The sequence below is a fragment of the Macrobrachium nipponense genome, chromosome 20 (genome assembly GCF_015104395.2).
Source record: "Macrobrachium nipponense isolate FS-2020 chromosome 20, ASM1510439v2, whole genome shotgun sequence".
Lineage (NCBI taxonomy): Eukaryota > Metazoa > Arthropoda > Malacostraca > Decapoda > Palaemonidae > Macrobrachium > Macrobrachium nipponense.
In genome coordinates this window covers 27,045,699-27,069,382 of record NC_061089.1, presented here as the reverse complement: position 1 = coordinate 27,069,382, position 23,684 = coordinate 27,045,699, and the positions used below count along the sequence as shown (strand labels likewise).

General features: G+C 37.0%; 1 protein-coding gene and 1 long non-coding RNA gene across 6 annotated transcripts in view; one reads left to right on the top strand and one right to left on the bottom strand.

Moving 5' to 3' along the window:
- Nucleotides 1–23,684, bottom strand: part of LOC135223842 (BTB/POZ domain-containing protein Tiwaz-like) — a 221,659-nt gene that overhangs the window by 89,972 nt on the left and 108,003 nt on the right. Inside the window, exon 1 of one of the 5 annotated variants that reach the window (XM_064262761.1) lies at nucleotides 5,786–5,810. The exons of the other annotated variants lie outside the window; for them this stretch is intronic. The gene's annotated coding sequence lies outside the window, so the exon portion shown is untranslated. Of the gene's footprint in view, nucleotides 1–5,785; nucleotides 5,811–23,684 lie in introns of those variants that run through there. 5 annotated transcript variants of the gene reach the window in all.
- The window catches only part of LOC135223874 (uncharacterized), a 194,872-nt gene continuing 194,329 nt past the window's right edge, over nucleotides 23,142–23,684 (top strand). Inside the window, exon 1 of the long non-coding RNA XR_010316606.1 lies at nucleotides 23,142–23,276. This is a non-coding gene — a long non-coding RNA (uncharacterized LOC135223874). The remainder of the gene's footprint in view (nucleotides 23,277–23,684) is intronic.

The following is a 23,684-nucleotide window of genomic DNA, read 5'->3' as shown; positions in this document are numbered from 1 at the left end:
CTTTAGTCTACCTTGAGTAACAGAAGAAAGATTGACTCTTGTTTTGTTTTACATTGATCCTATTCACTATTAAATTTTAGCTTGTACTGATTTTGGTAAATTCAGAAATTTGCAAATCAATTAGTCCTGTCTGAGTAAGGTATAGGTTTTTTGGTTAATTGATACTAGGAAGTGCGTTACACTTTTCTCCATGCATTTCTTAATATTTTGTAACAGTATAGATGATCTTACTGGTCTCTTAGAATTACTGCATTCCGTGAGACGGAGAATATGCCTTTTTGTGAGAACGTCAAAAACTGATGAAATCCCTCGATTTTCATACTCCTGACATCAGTAATGTAGTGGCGAGGGTTTTGTTTCAGGATTTTATCGATAAACATGACATCCAAAACAGCAGCAGCAATAGTTTGGAATAATTCTTGAAATGATTCTTTTACTTGAACTTTTATTAGCTTTACCGAGCATTGGTTGCGGGAGATATCTCATTGATTATAGAACTGGCCTTTAATTCAGGTACAGAATAATTAACAAAAGTTATTTTATACTAAACTAATAGTAAGATCATGGTATCCCTCTTCGCTACACATTCTCGTACTGCTTTATTTGGAACTTAGCGTCTGTCTCACCATACTTGATATCATTAATATATATATATATATATATATATATATATATATATATATATATATATATAATATACATCGGTATTAAGCACATCTTTTGACTGCAAGCTTTCTTGTTCGTGTCACTGAGAAAACATGCTGTAAGAATGCCAGGCATTATAAATACACTGTGATGGCATTACTGCCACATGCTTCATATGTCCTGGATCTTCGTCTTGTGAATATATATTGAATACGGCTTCCAATTGATCAATAAAATTTTCATGGTTTAGGATACCACCCACAGTTTCGTACTAAGCGAAGTCCCGCAGAACATTTCAGTGAGGGAGATACATCGAGTGTACTCTGTAAAAATGCAAACGGAAACATGGTACTAGTGCAGTAACCTTGGAAGAAGAGAAACAATCTGATGTGACCCTCGACGATTGTATGATTACCTCGGTAATGGTAAATAACGGAAACATATTCCTCGGGGATTCCTCCACACCCTTCAAAGGATTGAATTCTATCTGATTTATGAAGACAAGCGGTCTAATGTGTGGAATTCCTGAACGGAAGGTAGCGCGTAAGGTTACTTCAAAATTACCAGTCTTCCTCGATTCACCGCCGATACGCATCGCAGAAAAACGTTGGTCCATTCCGGTGGCTCCCTTTTACCTCGTGTTCGGAACGTTTGGCATTTTGAAATTTTGTCGGTTTTATCTGGTGGCCACAAATAAAAAATGAAACAGGGCTTAATTTGAGTTCTCTGAACATTCGGTCACTTTCGAACGGTCGATTTTTACGGAGGGTGATGCGTCTGACATATGCTCATCCTAACCGGCGGCTGATTTGTCCAGATAATTGAGTGAGATGTTGAGTTGATAATGCGCATTTCTCTCTCTCTCTCTCTCTCTCTCTCTCTCTCTCTCTCTCTCTCTCTCCGCACATGCACACACGTACGTACATTGATTATATTGCTAGTTTAATTTCTTTCATTAGACAAATTTCTGTAGGTGTGAAATATTTATTAACGCATTTTACTAATTCATGATCCCATACGACCAGTATGGCTAGTGTCTGAAATTTACACACACACACACACACACACACATATATATATATATATATATATATATATATATATATATATATATGTGTGTGTGTGTGTGTGTGTGTGTGTGTGTGTGTATACATATATATCATTACTTTTTAAAGGAAACGGCATTCATTAGCATGTTAATCCTGCATCACTCGCCCAGGGCTTTACTCCGCCTTACCATTGCAATCACAGCTCTGCCCAGCTAACCATAAGGCATCCACTCCTTCCGGCAAGTTCCAGGAAGGTCAAAAAGGTCATGCCCGGGAGGTAAACAAGTGAGACGCATAAGGCCCTACGGCCAAACCTCAACTGACTGGCGAAACTGAGGAGTGAATTGGCCTCGAATTTAGAAATGATGTTACCTAGACAGAAGGAGAAACGCAGTCAACAGAAAAAGCTGCAGTTTCTCAGACAATTTCTGTGTTCATTGTCGAGAAAATCGGTGAGTTAACCTTTCTGAAACACTGCACTTACATAAGAACAAATGCCGTTCAGCTGCATACGAGACCGTGGAAGTAGGATGAAGGGTCGAGTTTGATAACGAAGGAATCGATAGACCTTCGGCCTATTAGTAAAGTAAGAAAAACTAGGAAAAAAAGAATCACGAACACTCTAGACGGTCTCTTAACATTGTGATTATATGAGAGGATTTTTGACCGTAAATTTAAGGGACCATAAAACAAATAAAAAGACAAGGAAATACTTTTTGGCTGATGCTAGAGCAGCCTTGATCACTTGTGAATTCACATTCAAATGGCCATTTTGATTTACGGAGCGCTGCTGGGTTAATGCAAAAAGCCCTAAATTTCTAAGCGTGCGTTGGGTAGTTTTGATTTTCAATAGTGCTATATATATATATATATACCTATAATATATAGGTATATATATATATATATATATATATATATATTATAAATTATACCCTCCAAACCATATTGAGGGAATGAAACTTGTCAGTACAGAGCCAACCTATGCTATGCTTTTTTCACATTTCGTACGAGTTCCTTCATTTAGGATTGTTGTCGAAAGTTGGAGAGAGAAAACAAAGGCCTTTCGGAAACGTTTTGTCGTAAGACTCAAGGAAAATTCCTTCAGCAAACATCTCATCGAGGCTGATTCATTTAACGCAAGGTCTATTTAACGTTCGTTAGGTCGGTCCAATCAGCGGGATGTTCGGGGTAATGAGTGATGGGTGCGGGCAAGCTGGGATGGTCTCGGATGGCGGTTTTTTTTGGGTAGGGCCAGGAGTCCAGTTTATCATGAAATACGCCTTTTGTGTTGATATTAACTTGGGGACGTCAGTTCTTGTTTATTTTCTGCTGTTTAGTGTGTGCATTTTGTATATTGTACTGGTTTACTGCACTTACAGTTATGCGTGACCAGCTAAATATAAAAATGATGTATTTATGTGAATGTAAATGATGATAAAAAAGATGAAATAACTTTATTTTGAATATGTTGGTCGTTAATGTCAGTGTAATTCAGGGGCATTACTGAATACTGACCTGAGTCACCCAGCCTTCCAAGCCAGCTCCTATTTAGCCTGAAGCTTCACCCCACGACCCTGTTAATCAGTCAGTGGCCCCCAGATTGCTGTCAGCACGATCTTATCTAATGTTATCCATAAGATTTAGAAAAGCTGAATGGGTGGAGAAACCTGATCCTTCGAGACTAAAACGCCGTAATTGTATGGAGGGCCGCCCCCCCCCCCTAAACAACCCCCCCCCCCCCCCCCCCTCCAAAAACCAGAATAACTGATTGCATAGGGAGCAAGAGCACTTGGCTGCATAAACTTGGTTTAATCGAAAACAACTTGAACTCTTACCATAGAAGAAAACCAGGAGTAAGGAAATGATGGGTCACTATGGCAAATGTTTGTCCAAATACACTCTCTCACTTTCGCGACTTTAGATGAGAGATGTCCCTCTTAATCTCCAGGTATTGCTGAGCTAAGGGATACGCCTAATCCTCACTAATGCAGAGGGTATGGTCGTGGTCAGTTCGTTGAGATTAAAAGGGCTGACCAGTTGAAGAGCACCTTAATCCGGGTTAAGAGAGCTTTCCTTGCTCCTGCCTATTTTGGTCAGAGGCGAACTAACCCTTCACTATATTCATCCTGAATAACACCAAGGAGGACCTCCTTGAGTAGCACAACTATTGTTACAACGGACTCTTAAGATGTGGCAGAACAAGCTATCGGTTGTGACCGAGCCGGAGAATTCCTTGTAGGAATAATATTATTCCTCCAAGGAGAATTCAGACCCTAATCTTCCCCACTGGTATAATACAGATTGTAGTTTTACAACCACGAAGAGACAAACCTCTCTGGCGTGGCGTTTAAAGATCTGCCCTGTTGAAAATTTTACAAAACGAAAACTTCATACCTGTGACAGACCTTTGAATGTCTGAGACAAACCCTGAGGCTATAATTATAAGATTATAGTGGTTGTTTTTCATTTCCAGGTATTTAAATATCCGTCTTATTTCAACCCTATCCTCTCTCTCTCTCTCTCTCTCTCTCTCTCTCTCTCTCTCTCTCTCTCTTTGTTTTTTAACATTTTAACTATTTTCTCAGTACTTGTAGATGTCCATTTATCAGTATTACACAATTAGATATTTAAAAGTAGTCAATTAATTCTATATATTTAAAAGTAGTTAAGTAATGCTATACAAATGAGATATATTTTTTGTTCATTTTTCGAATTACGAATTTAAAAAAAATTGTTCTGTGTAGTCCTTTTTAAGTTTCCAAACAATTATTTTGTCAGAGAGAGAGAGAGAGAGAGAGAGAGAGAGAGATAGAGAGAGAGCGAGAGGAGAGAGAGAGAGAGAGAGAGAGAGAGAGAGAGAGAGAGAGAGAGATATCTGTTAGTATACGATTGTTTATTTTCTCACACGTCCATCTCTTACTCTTATGTTATGCTTTATTTCATCATTCCTTTGCTTACCAATTTATTCTTTACCTGTGGTATTAAAGAAATAAAGATATTTCTAGAAAGGGGAAATGCCTCCAAACATACCGTGACCGCCGAAAGAGCCCCCTGGAGACAGTTTTAAGAGGCTTATCCATGGATTCAAACGCACGTGGAACTATTTGAAATATTGGCAATAGCACCAAAATGAGATGCTATGTTGATAGAAAATCTAATTCCGTTTTTTATTATTGCATAATAAAAAAAAACTATCAGTCGTGAACCTATGCAATTGCCTTATAATTCTACGTAACGAGAAAGATGATATTTGTAATGGAAGAAATGGTTTTATCTCTATGTTTTTGAAGATTTCGTGTAGTTTTTGCTTTGTTATTGAGGGTTGCGTTCTGAGGAGTTTTGTCGTAACGATTTGCTCTAAAGGGGTTTTTGTTCTACACTGGATTCTACACTATTAGGCCCGCTTGATAGCCTACATTGCAATCATGAATAGTTGATATGCAAATAAATATACTCTCTCTCTCTCTCTCTCTCTCTCTCTCTCTCTCTCCATTTTTTTAAAATAAGTGATATCCAATGGGATACTTATTTTTTCTATACTCTAGATACCACTTGATAAACTATTACAATGATATAAGTCGCGCTCACTCATTTATTTTGTCCATGACTGAATACGAACCCAGAAATACTTCAGCATTACTCAGGGCGCTCGTATACAGGTACGTCGTGGCAGTACGGCGCAGCCATTGAGGTGGGTCACTTGGCATGACGGATCTAATACTTTTCTGTGGCCCCTCGATTTCACTTGCAGTCTCTTATCACCGCGGCTATGCTCAGTGTGCTCTTCTCTGTATCCCATTTCATCATGAATATGATTCTGCCCCGTGCTTCGTGACCGACATCTTTTCATGGCGACGTCAGTGAGATGTATCATACATTGCAATTATTATTATTATATTATTATTAATATGAGACGAGACCCGAGCCTTTTTCCGACAGTAATGTTATTTTTGTTGCGATGCCGGAAACTAGGATTTTTTTTGGACATAGTTAAAGAGTATATCACTATTTACCGCGAAGGTATGCTCGCTTACTGAAAGGAAGCTTTATCGGTCCCATCACCGCTACGGTACCAATGCACAGGCACTCACCTTCGTCAGAAAAGTCGCTGGTATGAAGTCCTGATGTGTTGGTGTCTGTTTCCCTTTTACTATTTATCAATAATCGATCCAACACAGGGGAAAGGCGATGTTACGCATGGGACCCTCCAACACACGCACCAAACCACCTCAGCAGATGGAAATTCCTCCGAGGAACCACCTGACGAGGGAGCGAGAGTTCCAAACGCGCGTCCTGCTGCTGCTGCTGCTACTACTACAACTACTACACACGCGCACACACACGCACTAGCACACTATATCACCTCTCTCTTCAGACCGGCCTTAAACGAACTGGTCTCTAAGCACGGCAACCGGCCCTTTTATCCGTCCCCTTGGTCTCGCGGCCATGCCCCGGGCGAGACTTGGGGCCGTCCCCTGAGCTGCTGCTGCATCCGGTATTCAGGTTCAGACGGGAATAGGTCGTAGCCCCCCAGTTTCACCCCCCCAAACCTCGCCCCAGGGTACGACCAGCCCCTTACACATAACTGCTAAAGAATCCTGGTGTTGGGCGAAAAGAAAAGGAAAAAAGAAAACGATAACGAGGGTCAGAAAGGAAATAAAAGGAAGGGAACGACTAATGAAAATCAAACACTTTATGAATGCGCGGGGACCATAGACAGAAGACAGAAAGACAGACAGACGGAAGATAAACCCCTTTTCTTAACGGAGAAAGGCAAATGATAACTCCGTTTCCAATATGTTATTTCGCATACGAAACATTCACTTTTACGCACACACACATGTATATATATATATCTATATATATATATATATATATATATATATATATGTGTGTGTGTGTGTGTGTGTGTGTGTGTGTGTGTGTGTGTATTTGTGTATTTATATATAGGGTCTGTGGGTCTGTTTGAATGTTAATGTGAATGTTCATATGCAAAATAATATAATTAAGACTTATGTTCAACTTTTATGACAGCATGTATTATCATATATTCTCATGAAAATATTTTGTAGAGCACGGTTATTCCCAATATAGATAATTTAACAAAATAACCAGATCCTTGAAATCAAGCCCATTCAAAATAGTTATTGTTTTGTTGTGTCATAAACTGAACCCAACTATCCTTTGCTGTATTAATAAACAATAGTGTCATTAAAAAGAGAAAAAAAAATCGTAATTAAGCGTTATTGGGAAATATGAGATCATCAGCGGCATCATTGGTAGGCGCTGTGTCCAATATTGCAGAAACCGCCTTTGTCGCGAATTTCAATTATAGCATTGCAAAATTGTCAACGGATGACGGTTTTATCATGTCTGAACAGGTTACAGGTCTTAGACTTTCAAACCTTGTTTGCGCTTTTGCTTTTCACTCAAGTTTTGTCACCGGTCCGATTAGGTCTTTGGCGTCCTCATTACCTGAAGGTGCACTCAGAGACGCTCTCCTCTCTTGTGATTCTGATTACGTTAGACATTATTTCATATTCTGTTCTTTCGGTTATTTTTGTTGTTTTCGACCATTTTTCATTTCTTGTTTCTGGTGATATATCATTTTTTTTCCTACTTTATGTAATTCTGCAAGCCATTCTGTGGAGCCCTGTTCGAAGACCTGCCGTTATTGCTCATTGCTCGCCAGTGTAAACCATCAAAACGGGAGGGCCTCGAGGAGGTAATCCTTATTCGGAAGGGGGGCCGGGGGCCAATTCGTGAGATATTCTTCCTAAGATTCTCTCTCTCTCTCTCTCTCTCTCTCTCTCTCTCTCTCTGTTCTTGATTATGTTTTTCGTCCTTGCCCCTTTTCTTCATTTGCATACGCCTCGTTTAGACTTTCACGTTTCCTTTATAAATAAACAAGGGTGCGAACACCTACATAAATACACACACACAGACTATAAATAAACGTATATACATATGTATGTGTATGTATGAGTATATGTATACATTAAATATATAAATATAAGTATATAATATACACTATTATTATATATATATATATATATATATATATATATGTGTGTGTGTGTGTGTGTGTGTGTGTATATATATATATATATTATATATATATATATATATATATATATATATACTATATATATATATATATATATATATATAATATATATATAAAGGTTTATTTGCCACGAAGGAAAAAAATGAAAAAACGAGTTGGCCGAGTACTCAGTAAAGGGTCCGAATAGGACCGAGAAAGTACTCGGCCAACTCGTTTTTTCAATTTTTTTTCCTTCGTGGCAAATAAACCTTAATTTATACATAGCATCACGTTTTATATACTTCGTGATCAAGTTATTCATATATATATATATATATATATATATATATATATATATATAGTATAGTATGTATGTATGTATAAATAAATTCCGTTAAAACAGGATACATCTCAAGTATAAAAGGCCCATTAAAACACTGGTTTAAAACCAAGGACTATATTTCGGTGGACTGACTCCCACCCTTATCGAGTAGTGAATGACAGAAGAGGTTACAATGGCGAAGCATATAGTGGGAGATATAGATGATACCTGGAGTCACCGCTAAGACGACGTTGGTTCTGTTAATTGTTTTAATCCGCTTCATCGTTGCCTTAAGGAAGATATTGTCTGTATGATCAGAGTCCCAGGCTCCATTGGAAAGGTTGATTCCATTATCTTGGCTCCATTTGAAGAGAGAGAGAGAGAGAGAGAGAGTCCTGTTTTGCTAATCCGGTTGATAACGTTGCAATGGAATCCTCAGGGACGAGGCAGCGGAAGACTTTCGAAATAAGATGAAGTCGACCGCAGGAACCACTTAAAAGATTATCGGAAAAGAGATAAACATTCTTGGTCTGAATCCAGTTCTGCTCTGGGGAATAGAAACGGTAATTTTGGAACCATTCTGCGTATTTGTGTACTCAGTCTTTGTTTCCTTTTAATGCTTCTTGAATACCTTGTGGGATTTTTTATTATACAAACTTCGAACAGTTACATCCAGTTATATATATATATATATATATATATATATATATATATATAATATATATATAGACTAGAAATAAGTAAATAATTTCAAGAACATATACATTGCTTTGAATATTGGATTTAAGGTCCTGTAGTAATACTGTGGTTGTGGCTAGACATGTCTTAGTACATGCATAATTTTCGGACTGAGTGCTACGACTATTTTTGGAAACATCACGAGATACTGTTGACTTAGAATTCATTGGCTACGTTTTCGGTAGTAAATAAGTGTTACTTTATAAGGACGATGAATGTTATGTTCTGTGAATTTCCAGTTTATTTATGTCATATTTGACTCTTCCTTCTGTAAATGCAACAGACATGCATTATTGATATATCCGTGAACATATTAAATGTGAACATTAGCAAATCTATGTAAATTGTCATGATATTTATCAACATTAACGCCTCAGCTTTCAGTTCTTGAAAGGTCTAGCACTAATCCTACAGCAGTTCCGTAACATAACTCGGGGGAACATTAATGTTAATTCCCTTGGGGAATCTCTCTCTCTCTCTCTCTCTCTCTCTCTCTCTCTCTCTCTCTCTCTCTCTCTCTCTGGCTTTGTACATAAAATAAGGCTGGGTTGGTATATCTTTCATTTTGTTGTGTTTTGATGTCAGCCTTACGCTAAAAATCACACATAGACGCACTCTCTCTCTCTCTCTCTCTCTCTCTCTCTCTCTCTCTCTCTCTCTGTGTGTGTATGTATGTATGACATAGGTCTTGAAAGGTATACAGAGTGCTTTGGCCATTTTTTATCAGTCTAAATAAGCCACTACCTCAGTCGATTTCCATGAAATTCCGTAAGAAACATAGAAAAATGGTTAAGAAAGTTCTTACCACATAATCTAACATAAGATATTTAGTCAGTTTTGAGAAATAATGAACGAATAAAGATGTCAGTACGTTATTTAGTAAAAAAAAACTCCAAGTTTTGTTTTTCTATTAACAACTGTAACAATTGCAAGGCCTTTACAAACACGAATTCAAATTTTCCTGGTACGCTTTCAATAATAAGTACGAACCCGGTTTATTAAAGTTATTTTTAGTGCAAACGTTGAGCAAAGCAATTTACATTTTAATGGAACCTTTGTTTCATGCCATTCAAATTTATCCCGAGACCCATTACGCTGTCACGGGAAAAACTGCGCAGTTTACAGGGATTGAGGCCCTCCTACCAATTGCTGTAGATTATTTCATGTTTTTAATTGATTGTACTTTTCGTTGGTTGCCAATTATGAATAGGCCATCTCTCTCTCTCTCTCTCTCTCTCTCTCTCTCACTCTCTCTCTCATTGAATATGCTTTATCCGCATGTAAAGTTCTCTGAACGTGAATCTCTCTCTTTATCTCTCTCTCTGTGATTGAATATGCTATTTCCGTTTGTAAAGTCTTTTGAACATTAATTTCGATTTATATTGAGTGTTGAGTAGTAAATGGGTAAATGTGTACTTGGATATTAATAAGGTATACGCTGAGGGATTTACTTTTCCCCGCATAAATATATACATTCATAAGTAAGTGTGTATGTAAAAGAGAAAACAGTGGTTCGACCCATTTTTCATTTTTCAAATTTCCCCTTGTGTTGTCTTGTCTCCATAATTCTCAGGATCTGAATTCCCTGGCCGTTTTTGTATAAAAACCAAGGTTAGTCTCAGTTTCGAGAGGTTTTCAGCTTGTGTTCTTTCTTTGAATGGGATGCAGATAGAGTCCCATATAATAGTTCATTGGTTTTTGTTTCCCGCACCCGTTGAAGTAATTGATATTGGAAGGGAGGCCACACCTTGTTATGTCCGCCAGGTGTGGAGTCACTGCAGGGCCGAGTGGTGTGTGACCATAAAAATTCCTTTTGCCATTCCAGTTTAGGAACCCGGTATGATCAGGTCTGTCAGCTTCACCTAGATATTTTGTCAAGATCTGCCCAAAGATCTCATTCCTCCCACTGTACTAGTTGTTGGTGCTACGTAGTCTTCTCCAGAAGGACTTCATGCCCGTTGCAAAGCTGCGACATTATCACCAAGTAAGAAAATATCCTTAAACAACGAGCCATCGACGCGCTTTCAACCTTTGTCAGTCATACGACGAATAAATCTTTTACGAATATGAATAACGATAAATACCACCTCTGTTACCATAAGTTTTCCTTCCCTACACCTCCTTCAGCCCTTTTTCTTTTTAATGTCCTGGAAAACGAACCCCAAGTTTATGTTTGCCCATATCCCGTTTTGTTTTTTTATATATGTATATGCTTGTAAATATTTAGTTGATTTTTAGTAGAAAAAATGTGCCGTTGTTACCCACGTGTAACATTACAGTAATTTCTCATTTCCAATCAAAGTTAATCTCTACCCTGCTGTCGTGTCAAAGGTCAATTTCTTAAAATTTCGCATAATGATTATTCTTGAGAGAGAAGGATTGAAAGTGATTGCATCCATCTTACAACAAAAGAGTAAGAGTAAAAATGTTTCTTTTTCGTTTATTTCTTAAAAACTATGAGATGCCAATTCTGCTTGATGGATACAACGCCTGGTCTGTTATTGGAGAAAGGGCAGAAAAGGTAACGTCCCTATATCATTGTCAGGTCAGGTTTTCTGGCACTTAATATCGTATTCCCTTGGTGGTGATATTTTCCCTTTAGTACACATACACATACGATATATATATATATATATATATATATATATATATATATATATATATATATGTATCTAATAAAAGGAGCCCATAAAAACACCAAAATAGAGAAAAAGTACTATATTTCAGAGACTGCTGTCTCCCTCTTCAGGTAGATGAATGAGAAAAGTTCACAGAAAAGGTGGTATTTATACCAAGAGGTCCATCCACAAACAAGCCATTTTTAAGTCACCCCCGCTGATAATCTTCCTCTAATCTTCTTAAGGGTTGGTTGAATGAAGACGTTGTCGATCGCGTCCGAAATCCATCCTCCTTTTGAGATGTTCATTACCTGCCTCTTTTATTCTTTTATTAAGGCCGATTCCATCATTTGACTCTTGTACCGGCAGTTGCTGCTATAAATTACACGTGACAAATTCCAGTTTATTCTATGGTTATGTTCATTTATATGTTTGAAAAATAGCCGAGTTCTGTTGTCCATACCTAACTGACCGTTTGTGTTGTATTAATCTCTGGGGAAGGGATTTACCTGTAAATCCGATGTAAGATTGGTCACAGTCCTGGCATGGGATTTCGTATACCCCAGAGTCCTTTGGAGATGTCTTTTGTTGGACGTTAATCAGGGATTTGGCTAAGGTGTTTGGGTAAGTAAATACAAAAGGGTTCGATTTTCCGAGGGGGTTGGTTATTCTCTTAATCGTGTCCAGGTGGGGAATTATTATTTTATTGTTGGGTGTATCTCTGGTCTTGTCTTTAGGGGGTCGGTAGAAAATTACGTTAGCTTTGTGAATTGGCTTTCTCAATTATATGGTCAGGATATTTTAAAGACGAAAGTTGCTTGCGAATTAGTTCAAATTCTTTTTCCAGGAGTTCTGGGGAACAAATTCGTAAGGCTCTTAAGAACAAGTTACTAGCTACACCTATTTTGATAGAAATGTCATGATAGCTAAAGTAGTGAATGTATGAAAGTGAGAACGTTGGTTTTCTGTATATGGTAAATTTGTATTCTGACGTATCTCTGATTATTAAAACATCAAGAAAAGGAATTTTGTTGTCTGTTTCCCATTCAACTTTAAATTTGATGCTGGGCACTAATGTGTTTAATTTCGAGAGGAATTCATTGAAATTGCCCCACCTATTATCCCAAAATGTTAGGATATCATCCACGTATCTCATCCACAACATGTTTTTGGGTTTTATTGCATTTATTACTGTAGTTTCAAAGTATTCCATGTACAGATTGGCTAGAACAGGACTTAAAGGACTACCCATACTACACCCGAATTTTTGCTTGTAGAATGATTCCCCGAATGAAAAATACGTTATTAGATGCACATAATTCAACTAGCTTTATTATTTTGTCAAGCGCCAATGGAAATGATCTGAATAGGGGGATAATTTTACCCTTAAAACTGAAGCTCCTGTACTGGTACTTTAGTGAACAAGGAATCTACATCAAGGCTTAAAAGTTTTATGTTGTGAAGTGGTATATGTGCTCTCTGAATTTGTGACAAAAATCTTCCGAATGTTTAATGTGACTGGGAGAAAAAGTGCCTAAAAAAAGGGGAAAAAGGGGAAAGGAGGCCAGCTAACCATTTAGAAATTTTGTAATTGAAAGCACCGGCACATTGTAATTGAAAGCACCGGCACATTGGCGCTTGACAAAATAATAAAGCTAGTTGAATTATGTGCATCTAATAACGGTATTTTCATTCGGGGAATCATTCTACAAGCAAAATTCGGGTGTAGTATGGGTAGTCCTTTAAGTCCTGTTCTAGCCAATCTGTACATGGAATACTTTGAAACTACAGTAATAAATGCAATAAAACCCAAAAACATGTTGTGGATGAGATACGTGGATGATATCCTAACATTTTGGGATAATAGGTGGGGCAATTTCAATGAATTCCTCTCGAAATTAACACATTAGTGCCCAGCATCAAATTTAAAGTTGAATGGGAAACAGACAACAAAATTCCTTTTCTTGATGTTTTAATAATCAGAGATACGTCAGAATACAAATTTACCATATACAGAAAACCAACGTTCTCACTTTTCATACATTCACTACTTTAGCTATCATGACATTTCTATCAAATAGGTGTAGCTAGTAACTTGTTCTTAAGAGCCTTACGAATTTGTTCCCCAGAACTCCTGGAAAAAGAATTTGAACTAATTCGCAAGCAACTTTCGTCTTTAAAATATCCTGACCATATAATGAGAAAGCAATTCACAAAGCTAACGTAATTTTCTACCGACCCCCTAAAGACAAGACCAGAGATACACCCAACAATAAAATAATAATTCCCCACCTGGACACGATTAAGAGAATAACCAACCCCCTCGGAAAATCGAACCCTTTTGTATTTACTTACCCAAACACCTTAGCCAAATCCCTGATTAACGTCCAACAAAAGACATCTCCAAAGGACTCTGGGGTATACGAATCCCATGCCAGGACTGTGACCAATCTTACATCGGATTTACAGGTAAATCCCTTCCCAGAGATTAATACAACACAAACGGTCAGTTAGGTATGGACAACAGAACTCGGCTATTTTCAAACATATAAATGAACATAACCATAGAATAAACTGGAATTTGTCACGTGTAATTTATAGCAGCAACTGCCGGTACAAGAGTCAAATGATGGAATCGGCCTTAATAAAAGAGAGGCAGGTAATGAACATCTCAAAAGGAGGATGGATTTCGGACGCGATCGACAACGTCTTCATTCAACCAACCCTTAAGAAGATTAGAGGAAGATTATCAGCGGGGGTGACTTAAAAATGGCTGTTTGTGGATGGACCTCTTGGTATAAATACCACCTTTTCTGTGAACTTTTCTCATTCATCTACTGAAGAGGGAGACAGCAGTCTCTGAAATATAGTACTTTTCTCTATTTTGGTGTTTTTTATGGGCTCCTTTTATTAGATGGAACTCTGTTGTTACAGAACATTTTTACCAGTCATATATATGTATTATATATATATATAATATATGTATATATATATATATATATATATATATATATATATATATATATGATATATATATATATATATATATATATATATATATATATATATATGATATATATATATATATATATATATATATATATATATATATATATATATATATATATATATATATATATATACATATATATTACATATATATTGATGTATGTTGTCATGCTTGTGTCTGAGAGTTAACATTTACAACGATTTCAGTATAAATCGTTATATTAGTCAAAATAAGCTGATTTGTTCAAGAATCATAACATGTCTCTCATAAAGAATGAGAATTAAGAAAAGAAATACTCATGTTTTTATGAATTACCAGATTTCCTGAGGGTATCAAAATCTCGCCCCCCTCTCCCTGTTTTATTTTTTTTACAGGGAAATATAAAATATAAATAAAATATGGTCAAACTTTTAATTTTGAAATAATAAAGGAAATGGTATGTGAATCATGACGTTTAGATAATGACCCTTAGCTTGTTGAAGCGCAAGCGTTTATGAGCTAGTCGGTTCACATAGAGAATTATTTTTTTTAAATATTTCAAAATAATATAATTTTTTTACGACATGTTTTTTATCATTATGAAGATATGCATAATGTCATGAAGTTCATCTAGGAGCGAGTGGGTTTTCATCGTTAACGTACTTAAACTGTTCAAAGTGCTATATTTTCTTTGCAACACACGAAAGGTCATCGGTAAGAATACTTCTTATTTTCAAAATAAAAACAGGTTCTCCAAATAAAGATATACATGACTGCTCTTCCTGAAAGTTTTATTTTTAAAGCCTTTGAAATATTACATTATTCTTTCTACGGATAGCTTACCGATGAACTGAAAATTGGTGAGTTTGTTGTAGTGCGCAAGATTAATTGATATAAATATATATATATATATATATATATATATATATATATATATATATATATATATATATATATATATATATGTGTGTGTGTGTGTGTGTGTGTGTGTGTGTGTGTGTGTGAGTAATCGTTTGCTCCATTTAAAAAAATTAACATTATTTCTACATGCAGTTTTACGTGCTTGTGTCGTTAATAGATTGATATATAATAGTGTTCCCATGTCACAAATGATGCCAAGATAGGAGACTGCCGAGACGAGTAATCCCGGAGCGTTGACCGAAATCCCGGATTTATTGAGGGGCCGTTGGTCGAGAATTGTTGGCCACGGGCTGGACAGTGACAAGTCGGAACGTGTTCAATACCCCTGCACTGTCGTTAATCCATCCATAAAAAAGCAAATGTCAGTTATGAAAGCGCAGTGGGTATGCTTAGTAAAATTATAACCCGTAACGAAACCAAATTACGCTGCACGGTTTTTTATATACTCTTTTTATAGGAATTTGTGGAAAAAAGGAAATATTCAAAAGGTTACACAGGGAAATTTTGAAGTTTATGATCTAACTTTGACAGTTTGATATAACTGTATCGTGTTCAGATTCTTTCTTCATACACTTGCTGCTCTGATGCGTGTGTACGTGTACTGTGCGAAGCTTAATTCGTGTATTTACACTGATAATCATCATTCTAGTACATTGCACTAGGTCACTATGCATACGCGGAATCAGAGGAATTTATTTCTGTTGATAGAAATTCATTTCTCGATATAGTATGGTTCGGATCCCACAATAAGCTGTAGGTCCCGTTGCTAGGTCACCAATTGGTTCCTAGCCACGTAAGAATATCTAATCCTTCGGGCCAGCCCTAGGAGAGCTGTTCATCGGCTCAGTGGTCTGGGAAAACTAAGATATACTTAACTTTTTAACTATGCATACGTGAAGTTAAAGTTTCAGACTTTTACAGGTGTGAACATCTTGGAACGTTACCTTATTAGGCTTCTCACCGCCTATTTATCCTTGAAAACGCTCCGGAGATTGTGCCCGTTCATTGGGGAACCTAATTAATGGCTGACCTCTATAGTCTAAGAGACAAGAGAGATAAGCGACGCGATTCGGTTCAGATGAAAGTGGCTTATCATGGTACGGGTGACAGATGGCGCAGGTATCAGTGAGAGTGTATGACGTCAGTAACAGGTGGTTCGATATTATTTATGTGTCCAAGTGACAGATAGAAGCAGAAAGACAATTGTGCCTCATTAAACGTGACAGGAGTTTTGATGAAATAAACAGGTGGTTTTCTTTCTTAGTTGACAGTAGGTGTGGAATAGCTGACAGATGGCCTTTCTCCAAAAGTGGCTTTGTTTTTCAATTAGTTACCCTACCATCTCGCAAAATGTAAAAAAAACCGACTATTAAACAAATGGAATATTTGAATGGTTTTTAGTGTCTCAACAGCTTGATAATTATCGAAATCTGTCTTCACTATTAGCAGCCTCTGTGTCACTGCTATATATTGCTAGCTGAACGGACTTCCGTTTGCCTATTCTCCTGTTGCCGATGTAATTTAGGCTTAGGAACTGTTTGAGGAGAAAGGAATATTTTTTTTTTTACTTTACTATTTTTTTTTAAACATAGCAGGAACAATAGTTTTTCAACGTTTGCATTGCCTGGAAGAAAGGAACATTCATTACCTACATAAATCAACAGCTTCCACATTTCCCACGTCTGTGAACGTTCGTTACTCCAACTTCCTGTCTTCCATGTGCCTTCATAGCTTTCGGAGCTGATTTAAATTTTTTTTTTTTTTTTTTTTTTTTTTTGTATTCTGCTTTAATCGTACAAACCTTTATGACGTACCAGAGACCAATTCCTATCCAGCTCTCACGCCACCCTAAGTTGAGGGTGTTCAATACCGGTTCTTGTTTTCCATCAGCGTTAGGTAAAGATTAAGAAAATATTCACATTCTTATGCCGGAAGGTCAGTTTCATGTCATGGGTAACCTATTTTAACACATTTACATGAACTGCATGCACAGTTTTAGGTTCGTATAAACCCACGGTTGTGTGGCTGTTTGAATGGTCCTGTGACCATAATGTTTGGTTTTTACCGTGATGCCTAATGAACACTTCTGAACAAATTAGTATTTTGGTGACTGGAGCCTTAGGAACATTGACATCGCGTACCTTGAATGTTAATGCGTTTAGTCTCATAAATGTTTAAATCTTAGGGATATTGCAAAATCTTTGCCTGTGCAGCTGCACGAAACTCTCCGGGTTTTTTTTTCAGAACATCGAAATCGCCTTGTAAATTACCTGAACATAGGGATCTGGTTCTTCGTGTTCGGTTAATATTTTCCTTCTTGGTTTTACCACAAGTGTATTAAATCGGATAACATTTTGTGATGTTAAGTTCAAATCCCCTTAATTATCCACTGAAAGAGCCGAGGTATTTGGTGAAGGCTGACTAACCCGTCAAAAGATTCTCCTTTTAGTTGGCTGCGACGATTCGATGCTGTGTTCCGTGTGATCATAAACAGAAAGAGAGAGAGAGAGAGAGAGAGAGAGAGAGAGAGAGAGAGAGAGAGAGAGAGAGAGAGAGATAATTCCCAAAGAAACAAATTATCGTTAGAGAAGAAGGAAAAATTATTTGTAGAGTACCTCTGTGTTTTTGTGTTAGAGAGAGAGAGAGAGAGAGAGAGAGAGAGAGAGAGAGAGAGAGAGAGAGAGAGAGAGAGAGAGAGAGAGAGCTTAGTTTTAAATCCGTTAAAGTAAATGTGGAACGGGACTTTTCAGCAATAAATAATTTTAATCCGATCAGATCAGTCAGTGTTTTACAATAATTCATGTGATGAAAGGTTTAATCCAGTGATGAATTACATTTGAATGTATAAAAGCTCTGTATTTTGTTACCTCAGTATTTAAATTCTAATATCAATTATTTCAAAATTTAGCTGGAATCATGTAGGTCGAACAAATATTCTGCTCTAATAATGCATTTTTTCTCAGAATTATGTATTTTTTCATATTCATGGTGATATTTCCAAATACATTAATGTCATTTAATAACTGCGTGATATGTTAAGATTTCGTTCTGATGTTCTTGTATCGTTCAGAATTGGATTCCTATGCAGGATGTAGTGCACGGCGCTTTTAGGTACTCTTATATAATAATGATAATATTAATAATAATGATAATATGATTCAGTAGCAGAAGCCCTGCACTGGAACCTATGCAAGAAACACCAGCTACCTTGCAGTAATAAGTGGTACGAGCACAACCTGAAAGAGTGATAGAAAACGATCAGGCAAAGATCCTCTGGGACAATGGTATCGGAATAGATGGGGTGATACTTGCCAATAGACCAGACGTGACGTTGATAAAAACCAAGAAGAAAGTATCACTCAATGATGCCGCAATACCATGGGACACCAGAGTAGATGAGAAAGAAAGAGAAGAAATTGATAAGAGTCAAAACCTGAAAATAGAAATAAGAAGGATATGGGATATGCAGTGGAAATTGTACCCATAATCATAAGGACATTAGGTACGATCCCAAGACCCCCGAAAAGGAACCCGGAAAAATTAGATGCTAAAGTAGCTCCAGGACTCATGCAGAAGAATGTGCTCCAGGAAACAGCGCACATAGTAAGAAAAGTGATGGACTCCTAAGGAGACAGGATGCAACCCGGAACCCCACAATATAAAAAAAAAAACACCCAGTCGAATAGGATGACTGTGATAGCCTAACCCACCCCCCCGAAAAAAATAAATAAATAAATAAAAAATAAATAAAAAAACAATAATAAATACTATTATTATTATATTATTATTATTATTATTATTATTATTATTATTATTATTATTATTATTATTATTATTATTATTTTTATTATTATTGGTAGGAGTAGTAGTAGTAGTAGCAGCAGTAGTAGTAATAGTAGTAGTAGTACTTGTTATTCTGTACTTTTACTGCATTATTATTTCAGTACTAGGGATATTAAAAGAAAGTCATGTCCTGGGCAGCGTTTTATGATGACGTATGTGTAAAATGGATGATGTTGAAATATCTCTGTACAAATAGTTTTGTCCTCTCAGTGACTGCAATGACTGACTCCCAGTGTCTATCAAAAAATTCAGCTCTGACTTGTCTAGGATTTTGACAAATTAACAAGAATATTTCGAAGTTGTAAACTGCCGTAAGAAATGGCCGCGTGGAACTTTTTTTTATAACAGTATTGCAATAATCATTACATTTCTATAATATTCATAATCTACAAAGTATTTACAAATTCATCTAAGTTTACATTTAACGATATTTATTCTACACTTTACATTGAAGTCGTCATCTCTACTGGCCCAAACCGCTATGAAGTGGTACTTTCTGCAGGTCAATTCCTATGTTTGAAGTTCTAAATCTTGAAGTATTACTATTGCAATTGATTGACAGAAGAATGGGTATTGCTCTCGTGCTGCAAGTCTGGAGTGTTTGGTATGAAGGGAGAGCAAGAGCGAGCGCGACTTGGAAGCAGGTTGGGCGGCCAGGTAACGAAGGGGACATCATGAGGACTGTTGGCAAAGGCCCTGGGATGAAACACCCCGAGGCGCCCTGTAGCATCGTCGCTTTTGATGCGCACTCCAGGCGTAACGCCCCAACTGACCACGTGGCCTCTGGAGGAACCCAGGGACCTGTCCTGGAGGGGACCACCTAACGACGACATTCTGAGGAGGCGTCGATGAGTCGTGGAGGTTGTTCGCAGCTTCGCTTTTCTCCCATTTCGGGTCAGAGGGAAGTTTGGGGATTACAAGAATTTCGATGGGTTCGGTTCGAGTTGCCTTGCTAAAAAACAAAAGAAATAATCGTGCAGTAACAAAGATTGGCGATTCATAGCTTCGTAACTGAAGTTTCTTTCCGGATAAACGCGGTTATTATTTCGACATTTTGGACTTGACTGTATGGACTGTTTGCTTTGTATTCATCGTCAGGTGGGCAGTAAAGAATATTGATAAGTTTGACCTACATCTCGGTTACACGATTCACTTGTGCTTTGATAATGACTTCAGTGCTATAATGTTTTCTTGTTGACATAAGATATGAGTTTATGTTGAATATTTACGTAATGGTGACAGCATTGGTAACTGGGCTAATCATTGTCCTCTGGGCGCAATGCAAGTCAATACAGGGGCTTATAACTTCGATATTTTAGAATGTAAAGTCAAACTGGTGATGTTTCCTGGTCTTCATTTACATATTCTCTAATTCTCCACTGACGCCAGAAGTCCGTATCTTGTTTATTTTGACTATTTCTTAAAGCAAGTTAATGTTACTTTGGTAACCAAGAGCCAAATAAGACGCTTGGTATGAAAATAATGTAGAAAAACATAATAGTGTCACTGATGATGTTCTAAAGATTGTTTTCCGTTAAACAGATAGTATTACCTCACGAATTTGTGAAGACTAGGAAATATTCTGTTTCAAATTGTGCGATTACTACAGTAAAGGGCTCTCAGTCCCTTTACCGTACAACTGCGCAGCAGTTGCGGACTTCGATCATCATGGTCGTTACGACGGCGATTTTCAGGTAACAGGCCACCAGTCAGTCAGTCAGTTTTCTTGGTTATGTCAATGTTGTCAATGTTCATGACTTTTACCGGGGATGTAATAATAAAGATATAAATCGCTGTGCACCATTGCCATTATTTTCCCAGTGTGTTATGTTTGGTGTCAGGTCATTTGTTGATTTGTTTTGCTCCCTTCATTTTTCACCTGTAGACATTCTGTGTTCATCAGAGGCTTTGTGATCTTTTATTGCTGTGACATTGTGACTGATAATAATATTAAAAAAATGATCCTTGTTTGTTTGGCTGCAGGTAAAATGTATTATCAGGTGTCAGCATTTATGATATCTCACTTGTTTCCCTCTGGGCTTCAGTCTTTAATCGTTTGTTTCAAGTAGGAACTGTTGACGATGCTGTTAGTGCAGAAGATTTTCATTTTCCCCTGCATCAGATTGCCGCATTATGTTGAAAATTTGTAAACGGTAATAATATTTGTGTGGCATGGGCTCCTTATCATTTAATCTCGTTGGCACAAAATAAATTGATAAATATTTTCTCCCGTTATCAACTATATGAATAAGAATTATACACGAAATGAACAAGACAATTTTGATGACTATATTGTTTCGGCATTTTCTTTTAGGATCGTGAGCTTCTTGGGAAAAAAAAAAAGACGTTACTCATGTTTGATATATTACCGGAACTTTTCCGTTATGTCTCTTGAAAATAGTACGTAAATGTATTTCATTTACTCTTAAATTTTATGAAATACCTTTCTAGTAAAATAGTTTAGTATAATTTATATTTAGTCTTGGAGTTTAGTAAAGTTCTTTTCTTGAAAGGTGGCAATAACACATTTTTAGAAACACGACTTTGTGTGTTATACCTCTTAAAGTACTATAATAATTTTATTTATTAAGAAGACCGTGTTTTGTATATTATATATATTTTGCAATAATAAACAGGACATTTGTAAGAAAAATAGAGCTACCAAGAAATTATTTACATTTGTTTTACAAAAGCAGTTTTTCCCGAATCTGAGTTAAGTTTAGACACTTTAGAATACTAGGCAAGTCAAGGTGGGTGAATTTCAGTTAGTGGAGAAATGCGGTAAATGTAATTTTCAAATGTCCGGTCACATCAAGCGGAAATTCGTGTTTGTGCCTATTCGAGTAAGTGTCATCCTAAGCGAATAATTTGGAAATGAAAATTTGTTATAGTCAAAATGGGGATGACAACTCTCTTTTGCTGGTGAGAATCCCCAGAGGACCAAGCATTCCAATTATCTGAACAAGATACCCCTGAATCCGGTTTATAGATTATACTGTTGAGACCAGGAAGGCATACAGATCCTTCTCCTCAGCCTTACCTGGGCAATCTCCCATGCCAAGATGCCCAGGAGGTTGATGGCCTTGGGCAAGGAGAGGCGAGTTGGTCCTAACAGTGCCCCAGGGGATTTCGCATACCTTGTGGCTTCCTTTGCCTCTTTCTTAAAACTTGACATACAAACGCCTTGACTTACTCACTGACCGGTAGCGAATATCGACTATGGATAGATTGATATGCATTCTGCAGTCTGTGTTAAATTTTCATTTCATTTAAGACCTGTGGGTTGCGGAAGGCTACTTTAGAAAGTCATGAGTCATCAAAAAGTCCCTCTAATATTTTCAGTTATTTCTCGTATCAGTGCGATTGATAATAAAAAGTAAACATGAGGATTCCAAGACAAGACTTACATTTTTCGTTTGAACAATATCCATTTCCCACCCCAATAGCAAAGCAGTGTATCTAGTTTTGTTTTCACTATATAATTTATGTATACAGTTCGAAACCATCGTATCGTACTTTTTGTAAATACCATCGAAGTGTATATTTAGCTGTAGTTCTAAAAGTAAGTGTTCTTTTTTAGTTTCCCATATCAACGCTTCATCCCAAAATACCGGCTGTCATCTGGAAGGCTACATTCCCCGAAGTCCCCGTGTTTGGGGGAAGAGCTTTCAAGTGGGAAACCATATTCTTTTTATAATCAGCCAGTTTTAATGAACCATTTTTATTATTCATTTGCGTCCATTTCTTCAACGCTGGTAAAGTAACTTGCAATTTCCCAACTGACTACCACTTTTCTGAATTTTACTTGAAAACTTCATGTAACAGGAAATGAAAAGAAAAAAGAAAACCTTCTGATAGGTTGGTGATAGTATTGCTTACAATTTTGTTGGAATTTTATCAAATCGGAACGATGTTAGAATGCAGAAACTCATACTTACTTTTTTTATTCTCTCTCTCTCTCTCCCTCCAGAGATATCCTGCCATTTTATAGCTGTACAGTATTATGGAACCGGATGGAAATGAATTTATTTACTGCCCAGCTTATGCATACATATGCGTACTGCATCAACGTTTATACACTCGCATCGGGCATCTTAAAATTTCGGTATGTGATTGATTGCGGTGAATTATTTTACAGGTTAGTACAATAAAGTCTTGCCTTTGGCCATTTTTCTTGAAAATAACTGAGGGCCATATTGGGGCCTTTGGAATGCTAGTTGGCTTATTTAGTAACCTATTGCGATTCCAGCTTTTCCCCTGTATCTTGCAATGAGCATCACTACCCGTAACGTTTGATTGGTTTTAGGCACCAGGTGTGTTACCCCCCAGCAGGAACCCTCAATATCTTTTCTCTTTACCTCTATTTAATTGTTTTCATTTAGTTTTAAATACATTGTTTTTCTTGCATTCAGTTTTTAAAGGATAATTCGAACGTTAAAAAAAAGAGGATTCAAGTCAAATCTTTTTACTTTAAAGCCTTATATACTTTTAGAAGTCACTTTTGCCTAAGTCT